Source organism: Alligator sinensis, unplaced genomic scaffold (genome assembly GCF_000455745.1).
Source record: "Alligator sinensis unplaced genomic scaffold, ASM45574v1 scaffold1223_1, whole genome shotgun sequence".
Taxonomy (NCBI): Eukaryota; Metazoa; Chordata; order Crocodylia; family Alligatoridae; genus Alligator; species Alligator sinensis.
In genome coordinates this window covers 1428748-1439643 of record NW_005842062.1, presented here as the reverse complement: position 1 = coordinate 1439643, position 10896 = coordinate 1428748, and the positions used below count along the sequence as shown (strand labels likewise).

The 10896-nt window shown below is 42.3% G+C and overlaps 1 protein-coding gene across 3 annotated transcripts in view; it reads left to right on the top strand.

The window, feature by feature from the left end:
- The first annotated feature begins 10085 nt into the window (after positions 1-10085).
- The window catches only part of FAM198B (family with sequence similarity 198 member B), a 44710-nt gene continuing 43899 nt past the window's right edge, over positions 10086-10896 (top strand). For all 3 annotated transcript variants that reach the window (XR_003093956.1, XM_025203599.1, XM_006023156.2), the window contains exon 1: positions 10086-10324. The gene's annotated coding sequence lies outside the window, so the exon portion shown is untranslated. The remainder of the gene's footprint in view (positions 10325-10896) is intronic.

Here is a 10896-nt window from a genome sequence, read left to right as displayed (position 1 = left end):
CTTCCCCAGGGTGGCTGTGCTGTATCAGCATCTGTCTCATGTCATGTGCTCAGGCCTGATGCAGTGACAGAAGCAGTGGGTGGAGCACCGGCTACAGCTAAAGTAGCTCTGCTGTCTACTCTGAGAAATGTAGCTCTTGCACTGCTGCTTCCTGGATTTCTAATCCTTTAGGGCTTTGATCCTGCCCCCTCTCTCTCACCTCAACCTCTAATGTTCTGAGTAGGTAACTGGCACTCGCAGCAATAATATGTACCTCCAACCTTAACTGAATGTTAATGGCCGTTTTTGCATGGGCTCACGTGCATCTTACACACAAATACACTGTGCTAAAAGAACACTATTAAGGTTGCAAAGCTGGGCACTTAAAAAGTTAGGTACTGACAACCTTGACTCAATCCCCTCATGCATACACATTCTGACATAATCTTTAACTCCTATGTCTCTTTCAGTGAGCAAAATTCATGATGTTCATTTTATATGCAGGTATTCATTCTTTTATTTTCTCTTCTTTTAATGTCTTGGTACCTTATTTATTGCATTTATTCAAGCCTGGGGATGAAGCAAGATTCATCCATTTCCTCATGGGCTCAATTCATTTTCCTAAGGCCTCTGCAAGGTCAGTGGATAATATTATCACCATGTTACAGGGAGTCCCCCAAATTTGCTCTAATTCTAGTGTTCAATTTGAGATCCCTAGAACCTGTTGTGGCAAATTCAGATTTGAAGGAGGAAGTTTCAAAGGATAAGAGAATTGAAGTTTTGGAACGGTCATCTAAGCTAGGTAGGGGAACAAGGTACCTGAATTGCTCTGAAACACAGATTGAAAATTTTATGGGAGGGATAAGGTAGGGGTGTTCTTGAAGCAACAGTTGGTGGATGCGATACGTGGATTCATATCCTCTTGTAACCTGTGGCACATTGTAGATTTTATTTGTATTTATATAAGCTGCTCTGTGACTAGGTTGTGTGAGAGGGGTTAGAATAGATAGTCTTTTGATCCTTTTGGACATATGGGAACCAGACTTAATGCCTTGAGATGCCAGTTAGAGAGTCAGAGCTCCTCTATTTCAGAGTACTTAACACTTTTCTAGCCCTTTGTATGTTTGAAACACAGCCCCAGCCTACCCTATTTTGCAATCATGAAAGCTCAGTATTTGTGCAAATCTAGTTCTAGGTGTTATGAGCTTGGCAACCAGAAAATGAGAACCCACAGTTTTAATGATCACCTGTCAATATTTTTGTTTAAGTAAACTGCCCATTATCACACAGGGTCTTATGGCAAAGGCAGGGACAGAATCCAGTTCTTAAGGGTGACATTCAGTTGGAGTGAATTTTATCAATGGGTCTTGTGGATATCTAGTAGATAATATTACTCAAAATATACAAGAGAACAAAATTTCAGTGGTACATTAATTCTAGCATTTCCCAAGTTTTCTTCTGCTCCCATCTATCCCTGGACCCTCCAGACTCCTGCTCTTGTCCATCCCTATTTCCTCCCTGTCCCCTCAGCCCCCTCTATGTATTTTGTCTCCTGACTTAAAGTTTCAGCCTCTCCTCTACTTGTTTTCTTTTCTATCTTCTTTTTGAGGTTAAGATTCAGGAATGGTAGCATGGCTGGTGCTTTTTTAAATATCCTACACAGAAATAGAAATAAAACTGCAAATATGCTATCTGGAATAATTTCTCATGTATTCATGAGAAAATTCTTGCTTGCCAGTTATAAATGAGGTCTTGATAATTGTGGGTGGCTTGAGAAAAACAGGTATGATACATGTAGCTTGCCCCAGTATCCTGTGTTTGTCTCTCTATAAAATGCAATCATGAGGGATCATTTAGATAGTAACTCAGATCATTTAAAGTTGATAACAGGGGGAGAACCTTGAGATGACTTTTATACTAAACTATGGTAGAAATGTGCTATACTCATGATACTGATTTCCTCCATTCCCTTACTTGGAGAAGCCATTTGTAATGGAATGTCCTTTGGCATAAAGGTTGCATTTTCAAATAAAAACTTCCTTTGTTTTCAGGTTAAATGAGTTACTGTCTACAGCTAAAAGACATGCCTGATGGCAAGTGCACCTTCCAACATTGTTGCAAAGTAACAATATCAGAAATAAACCAACAATTGGAATATGCTTGGAAGGAAGCATTGCTCCTTCCAAGAATGTGAAAATATACCTGTAATCATTGTTATTACATTAATAATCTTATTTACAATACATTACTCCTTAAAAGGTTTGATTAAGACTTGACTTCCTTCGTGTTAGTAAAAGATTCAGTGGTATGAGTATATGATAAAATTATTAGCTATTAGACTGACCAGCTTTTAAAATACAACTGACTCCTCTTTAAATATATTACTGAAATAGCAGTAGCCACCACAATGTACTGCAAGTCCAGCCCTCAACAACTGATATTTATCTGATTTGTATTCACTTCTGCAACATTTGGGGTGGGTCCTCTTGGGGAGAAACAGACCCATTTCTTCTCTCCTCTCCCATGTATTTCTGAAGCTTCTCTATCAACTCAGGTGCTGCTGCGTTCACTGCAATGTGCCTACAGGACAAAAGTGTCCCTGAGAGGATTGCCACAGTGTGTTGATGTCCTTGGGGTATTGTGAGAAGGCACTGACCTTTAAAAACAGCACTGCTTGGAGCGAATGTTGTTACATTAAAGTAAGGTTTAGAAAATATTGTTGGCTTAGCTCCCAGCTGAGTCTGAGGACTCTGAGTGAACATCCAGAACAGAGTAGGTTTTTAGACAAACATTGCCACTCTGTTCGGAAAAACTCCCATGTTTGAGTGCCAAAGCCAGGTGCTGAGACCCTCTGCAATATGTCAAAAGGAGACCTTTTTCATATCTCCTTGTAAGGATTTTACCCACAGCAATTAAAGCCTAGACTATTATTCAGTAATTTTAGTCATGAAGCAAACATTTCTTCTCTCCTTTCTGGAGCAGTTTCCAGATGGCAGTTCCAATCAGACTCCTTAGAAACATGGCCCAAACATTTATAAGTAATGTTTCATATTTTCAAACACTAACCTGCATCATCCTTGATAATGACAAACAGGTTTTTCCAGCTAATAGGCCTTTAGCATCTTAAGTGTAAGGCATGGCTAAGAGGCAATAAATCATTAATTTCAACAACAAATCTGTGCAAGGAATAGACTTTACACTTCTTCTGGTTTAGGTGGCTGGAAACAGTGCTATAGCCATAACAGAACAGAAGTTCTGGTCTAAGATGGACCTGGATCAATGTGGTATCAGGGTTACTTGATCTAGGCTAGACCAGTAAATCAAACTTCAGTACCAGGTCTGCTTGTAAATCAAATTAGGGAGCTGGCTGCCAGCATCCCAGGCACCTTTGTGGGCTACTGTTAGCTCCTCCTCACAGGGAGCCACCCTGCATTTGGCTATTCCAGCCAAGCGCTCATCTGGCCGTGCTCCCCAGGCTCTCACAGTGATTGACACTGATGATGGAGGAGAGGGGACGGGTACTCTGCCATGCCCAGCTCTCTGGTACTGCACCAGCTTGTAGGGGGCATGAAGGCCCCTGGATTGGTGTGCAGGAGCCCACCCGGGGACTCCCATGCCTCTGTGAGTGGGTGTAGTGACAGGGAGCAGATCAGGCTGGAGATGACTGTCACTGATGCTGACTGCTGACATGGTAGGGAGTGGGGTGCTCAGTGGCACTTGATAATCTCCAGCAGCCTGGTGATGCCATGGGTCATGCTGGGAGGTGTGCTCGAGTGCTCCCAACCTGCTGGCCTCAGCCTCTGTGCTCCTCCTGCCAAAGGGCGAACTTTTGTTCTGTTGACTCTGGATCTAACCTACACTGCTTACCAAAACACACATAGGTTTGAGCGATTCCACCTCCGGCTTTTTTGAATGTCTGTACCTAGCCATGTTTCTGCAGAACCAATTTAGCTGCAGTGTATCCAGGAGGAACAACAGGCCACACTATAATTTTCAAACACTGAACTGTGAAAAAAGATGGCTTGCTCTTTCCAAAAGTGAGGTTTGTACATTTCATGAGTTTAATAATACCTAATAGAAAATGATAGCATTTTAACATTGAACTATGCAGAAATAATAGAACTGACAATCAGATAATGGTAAACACTAAACTAACAAAAATACGCCTCTCCATTGCCCACATCTCCAAATATCCAAATAAAAAATGGAGTAGAGGAGGCAGCATCTATGGCAGAAGCCTACGTAGGCCCCAAGATGGCAAATAGGACAGTGTCAGTAGCTGGGCTATCACTGGTAGTAGTAGCAAGCCTAGAAGTACAATCAGGGGGCACATCTACGTGTGTCCTTCTGGCGCCTTTGTTAGTCCTTTTGGAAGTACTACATGATGGCACAGTAACAGCGCTGTGTGCTCTACACATGGTTATGTTACCTGGGTGATATGTGGAAGGTACACCCTCTCCAATTGAAGGGATTCAGTGGGTGTGTGAACACTGTGGGGAGTGTGGCTGCCTAGCTGTAGGCCAGCTCACCTCCTTTTCCTCCAGAGCAGAGCAGAGCAGAGCAGAGACCAAGTACACCAGTGATATTTAACTATTTCCAGGTTTAATGATACAACATTATATAACACTTGCAACCATGAACTTATGTACATATGTCTATACACACACCCACATTATTTACAAATATAGGTTTATACAGCTCTTATTAACCCTTGACTCAGGCCCAGGCTTAGTCCTCTGTGGCCTTCCGATTAGTCTTCAGCCTCTGCCCCCCTCGACAGGTCCCTCCAGGCAGCAAACAAAGGAGCACTTAATGATAAAACTCAGGTTAATCAACAAAACAATGACAAGAATATCTGGCAGTGATGGGACAATAATTTGACATATACAATCAGATTACATGCTCTTCCCCAGGGTGGCTGTACTGTATTAGCAGCTGTCTCAGATATAAAACAGTTTACAATCCTCTCCTGATATAACAATAAGGATGTCGCGTTTTCAGTAAGAATCCCAACAGTGTAAGGAAACAGACCATACCCCCAGGGTCTAGAATAGCCTGCCATTGGAGGTGGTTCAAGCACCTACTTTGAACGCCTTCAAGAGAAATTTGGATGCTTATCTTTCTGGGATCCTATGACCCCTGTTTACTTCCTGCCCCTTGGGCAGGGGGCTGGACTCGATGATCTTCTGAGGTCCCTTCCAGCCCTAATGTCTATGAAATCTATAATCTATGAAATGGCACAGCAGCTCTGCCCAAATAAGAAATGGCACCTGGAGAAGGAGCCTGTTACATAACAAAACATTATTACCTTGTCCTAGGTTATTTAGCTAGGAGGGACCCATAACCAGGAAACCATCCTGAACAAACAGGGGTCCTAGACTCCTCTCTGTGTCCAAGGGTGAATCATCCCCTCCCATCAGAGGCTTCCCACTGATCGCCTGCAGTTTGGAGGGCCCCTCCATCTCTGGAGATATCCCCTCCCTGGTTAACTCATGACTCCCACAGCTCTTGGAGAGTTAAGCTTGTCTCCAACGGTGGGTTGAGGCGAGGCGTCCTCCCTCGCTGGGGTGGTTGGCCCATGCCACTCACTGTGGGAAGGCCTGAGCTGCCTCATGCAGCCACCCAGCCTGCTTTCAGCTCCATGCCCCACCCATGTACCAAAGGGGTGTCTGCCTCATGCAAGGATGGGGACCCATGCTGCCTCGTGCAGCCACCAATCCATGCACCGAGGGCTCCTGCCTTGTGCAGGGTTGGGGACCCACACTGCCTTGTGCAGCCACCAGTGTCCCATCAGCTCTGCTCAGCTCTCCTCCCCATGCACCAATATGTGCACTGAGGGATGATGCCTCGTGCAGGGTTGCAGACCCGCACTGCCTTGTGCAGCTGCCGAGGTCCCATCAGTTCTCCACCAGCCCTGTGCACCAAGGGGGCTGGGCTCCTGCGTCATACAGGGTTGTGTTGCCCCGTGCAGATGCCGAGGCCCCGTCTGCTCCCAGACCCTCTCTGTGCACCAATCTGGGAACCGACCCTGCAGCTCCTATTGTGGCAGGGCTGGGGACACATCCACTTGCTGCTCCCTGTTAGGCAGTGGCATCTTTTGGGCACTTCTGCTCTGCCCCACTGGTCAGCAATATCAGCTCTTCACAAGCCCCCGTCTTCATCGTCCCTTGCTGACAGCCCCTGTGTGCTGGGCACATGGGCTGTTATCGCTTCTGGAGGCTCTGTCCCAAGATTGAAAATGGACCAATAGGAAATCCTGAGGGGTTAGTTCCCCCTCAGGTCCTCTTCTTCACCCTGCCCCTGGGTCAGGATGGGGCAAGCTTGCCTTCTGCCTCCTCCTGATTGGTGGAAATGCTCCACCAATTGGCCTGAGCTGTTTTGGGCTCAAGTTAACAATCCGAGCTGCCTGCGAGCCCCCTGGCCAGCCTGCCACAGTTATTTTTAGCTGCTACATTTCCATAGCAATGCACTATAACGAGGGAGCATGTTGCTACAGTGATGTAGCTGCAGCATCACAGTTTGTGACCACCAAATCTATGTCGCCGTAGCGCGTTGTTATGGCAATGTAGCATCATGTATAGATGCACCCAGGGCCTGCTATATTTTTATCCCTCCCCACCCCAAACTTGGCACTGGGGGCTGGTACCCCCTCTCCCTGCATAAGCTATACTACTGATGTGCAGAAAAGGGAACACAACATTTGCTATAAGGAAAAATGATCAAATTTGTGTGGGCCTTTTCAAATTTCTGAGAGTATCACAAGCAGTAATAATGTGGTCCAAGGGTGAAGAGATAGCAACTATTAAAGCAGTTTCTCAGATTAAGAGTAATATTAGTTCAGTGTTGTTATAAATGGTATCCTTTGTGCTGTACATTTACCTGTTTTAAAAACATGAAGCAAGAAACAGTCTGTGCTCCAAAAGCTTATACTCTAGTGCAGACAAAAAAAAGAGAGAGAGAGAGAGGACCTAGGGCAACTGCTGTAAAAAGGGGAGCATAAGGAGAGAGATGGAGGAGGAGGAAGAGGAGGAGGTATTCTTGGGTTTTGGGAAGTGGGGAATGGGACATGAAGGAATGGAAAGTCAGGCTGGGAAGACGGGATGTGGGAGGCTGTTCCAAACACGGGCTACATGCGCTGAGAGTTTTGTGTGCATTTTGGTGAACTGCAACTCCCTTGTGAGGTTGATAATTATTATTGTCCCCATTTTAGAGTTTTAAAAACAAAGCAGGAAGATTAAGTAACTTCACTCTTTTCATTTGAGTTCATATCAGAGCTTGAGTCAGGGCACAAGGGATAGTTATTCTTCATCCCCTGAGCAATCCACTAATCTGCTATAGAAGGCCATGCTATTTTAACTGTCAACATTTTGGCCAGAGCCCAAGCTGACTGCCTAGTTGGCTCCAGTACAGGCCACCAGCTGGCAGGGAGTCTATACTTTTCCTAGTGCTTCCAGTAGCAGCCTGGATGGCACTGTCTCCCACACCCACACAGTAATCTACTATTCCTCCAAATATTGAGATACAGATGGTTGTTAATCAAAAGGGGGGGAGAAAACCCTTTTTACTAGCCATTATTTTACATTTTCCAGGCAAACAAAAAAGGCTAGACAACGCTTCTTAAATTCTTCTTCCCACCTCCCACCCCCTTTGCCATACTAGTGGTGGTATTTCTGGATCCCTACAATAAGGAAGGGACAGCAGTGACCACAGAGCAGCAAGCTGAAAGCATGTATGTATAAGGTAGAAAAGGAGATGATGTCAGTTCTTTGAGTCCTTGAATGTATAGATAAGGGACCTGACCTTGATGAAGTGAAAGGAAGCCAATTAAAAGATTTGTGGAAGGCAATGAGTGTAATGAACGGAAATTGACTCTACCATTGACAATACTAGAAAATAGGTTAGGACAGGCAGTAAAGAGGAATCCAGAATCTAATTTAAATTGTAGAAAGATTTTGGGAGGAAGTGCAATAATTAAAATTGTAATTTTTGGCCAGAAATTAGGGTTAATGGGCCTACTCTTGAAAAAAATGTCAAGAAATACTTATGACAACAGTTGTTCAGGATCTTAGCATCTTTCCAAGCCTAAGAAATTAACCAGACCACATTTCAAGGAAGACTGATAGTCTTGGAGCACAAAAAATAATGCGAGTGTGTGTATTTATATATAATATATAATTATTATTTACACACATGCACACACACACACAATATCAAAAGAGCCTCAAGACAAAAAAAAGAATCTCAGCTATGCTCTCTATATTATCTGTGGAACATCACCAGTAATTACATGGGCTCTTCCTACACATAAGTAGGGAGTGAAAACCAGTGCTCTGAATCATACACAATCTTCTGAGGAATTGTAGGAGTAGGGTTGTATAAGTTAACATTTAAAAGGACTGAAAAACCTTCAGTGAAAGAAAACCATCAGTAATGAAAACGGAATATGTTTTGACACTATTGGAATGTCTCTGGCAGGTAATGTTATTCCCAACATGCAGCAATTGTACTTTATATAATAGCTGTGACAGCATAGTTACAGAACTCAAGCCAGATTGTGTCACAAGCAATATAAAGCATAAAACTATAGACACTTCTAAAATAATCAAAATAAATTCAGTAGGACAAATGCCTTGCTGAACTGTGTACTGTCAAAGTTCTCTGTAACTCAGTACAGAATCTTTTCTCAGTGTAATTAAATTATGCTTTTGATATCTTATACAGGTTTTCCAGAAATGTAAGATCCATTATGAGCTACTTCAAAACATTATCTTGTCACGGGCATGAATATGTTTGGTGGTGAACCTAACTGTGCTCTTGTTTACAAAGTTGCAGTACTCAGGGGCCCTTATTGCTGTGGCTTTTCTGTGTGTGTTGTTGCTCATTTTGCACTTACTTTGCAGTCCTGTAAAATGACACACAGGATCTGAGTCTCTGGAGGCGTCATTTGTGCTGCTCTTTTGGTACCAAGGCTTGGAAACCTGGCGCTTCCAGTTAGATGAACATTCACCTTTTCAGAGGGATCCCAAGTGGTGTACCTCCAGCTGCAGCTGCTCCACATTTACTCCACTATGCTCCTCATAGTGAATCACACTATGAGGACTTCCACATTTGGCAGCTGTCCCTCTGAACCTTTTTAAGTGGAAAAAATGAAATAAGTTTCTCAAGCAGCGAGCATTATCCAAATATACCACATATACCAAATATATATAGTTTAATAAAGTTGTTAATGCACCTCAGTGCTTGCATGAACAAATTCAAATAGTGTGAATAATGTCCTTTGTTTTTTTTCAATAAAACTTGAATTAGAAAAAAGAAAGGAAAGCGTGAAGTGACAGAGAATGCTCTTTCCTACCACAAACCACTTTCCCCCCTCCAAGGTACACAGAAAGATGAGTTTTGGAAGAAACTGTTCATAGGAACATTGTTTTAGTGGAAAATGTTTGGTATATGGAATTCCTGGCTCGGTGATAGAACTTTTAGACAACATGCACAAAGAAATACAACTATGTCCAGGTTATTTTAAAAAGGAACTATAGCTATCCATATGATATTTTTAAAATTCTTATTGGAACTTATCCAAAACATATGTTTAAATGTGGGTGCTTTTTTGTTTTCAGTAATGATGGGAACAAGGATTCCTTCGGTGCTATAAGGAAAATGGGAATGCCTGTGGAATGAATAAGTCTTGTTATTTCTATATAAAAAAAAAAATTAATTGTATCTGCTTGGGCATATGCTAGGGCACCAGACTAGAGCCAAAAGTTCTGGCTCTGCCACTGTTGAACGTGTTCAACCCTGAGCCACACATTTCCTACCTATAAAGTGAAGCTGATGTTATGCAGCATTTTAGAACTGTGAAGGACTAGCACAATATGTCTACAACTTAATTTGTTTCTTCGTAGATTTTAAGAGCCACTTACCCTGTTTTTGATATAAGACTGTATGATTCTGAACTGTCATGAAATCCCAGATCCTCATTTTACTGTGGAGTAGTGGGATTTCTTTAGCGTATTTGCATGTAGTACACTAGAGGGCGTTAGACACTGCGGGAATATACTTTTTAGAAGGCATATAGTTCACAGGACTTTCAGGACAGAATTGAAAATAGAAGTGTTTTTTATAACGTAAGGTTCATGTAAGTTTATAGCTGTTCATCTACAAACAGCCATGCTGGGCAGTTAGTTCATTTTCAGAGAGAGCTAAACTTGTAATGAAATATCGAAAATACGAAGCATACTTAAAAACAGACTATGTACCAGAGAACTGTAAACGCTGCAGCTTTTACTAAGTTCTTTGTATTAACATAAGGGATTTGCCAGAAGAAAGAATGGGGCAAGCTGAATGGGTAAGACTATTTCTATATCTTTCTAGATTAATAAAGACAGGGTACAATGTTCATTATATTGTGTTTGGGAGGTGAGGTGAAGCACTGTCATTTTGTTTAGAAAATGAACAGTTATTAGTAACAACTTTATTTTATGACTTCAGAAATAGGTGCAGAATAATAAATACATGTATCTTTTAATATAAGGTTATCAAACAGTTGAACTGTATTAAGAGTATATTGATTAAACTAGGCAAGGAAACCTGCATATTAAGAAATGTGCATATGTGGACTGCTGTGGTTACTGGGCCAGTTAATGCAATATATTTTTAAACTAACAAGGCAACAAAAGATGAGAGTTAGTGATGACTCTCATAAGAATGAGGAGAAGAAAGTTTAGTCTTACCAAGGTTTTCTCCTACTTCTGGAGATTCTTTACTCTAGACTGTAAATTGTAATGTATTGCACAGTGTTGGGTTTTATTTGAATTTAAAATCTGTAGTATGACACATCTCTAGATTTATATCTTCTCTTACAGATTTATAGTTTATCCCTCCCTTTATATAAATATTTCCCCCCCCCCCCCCACTTTT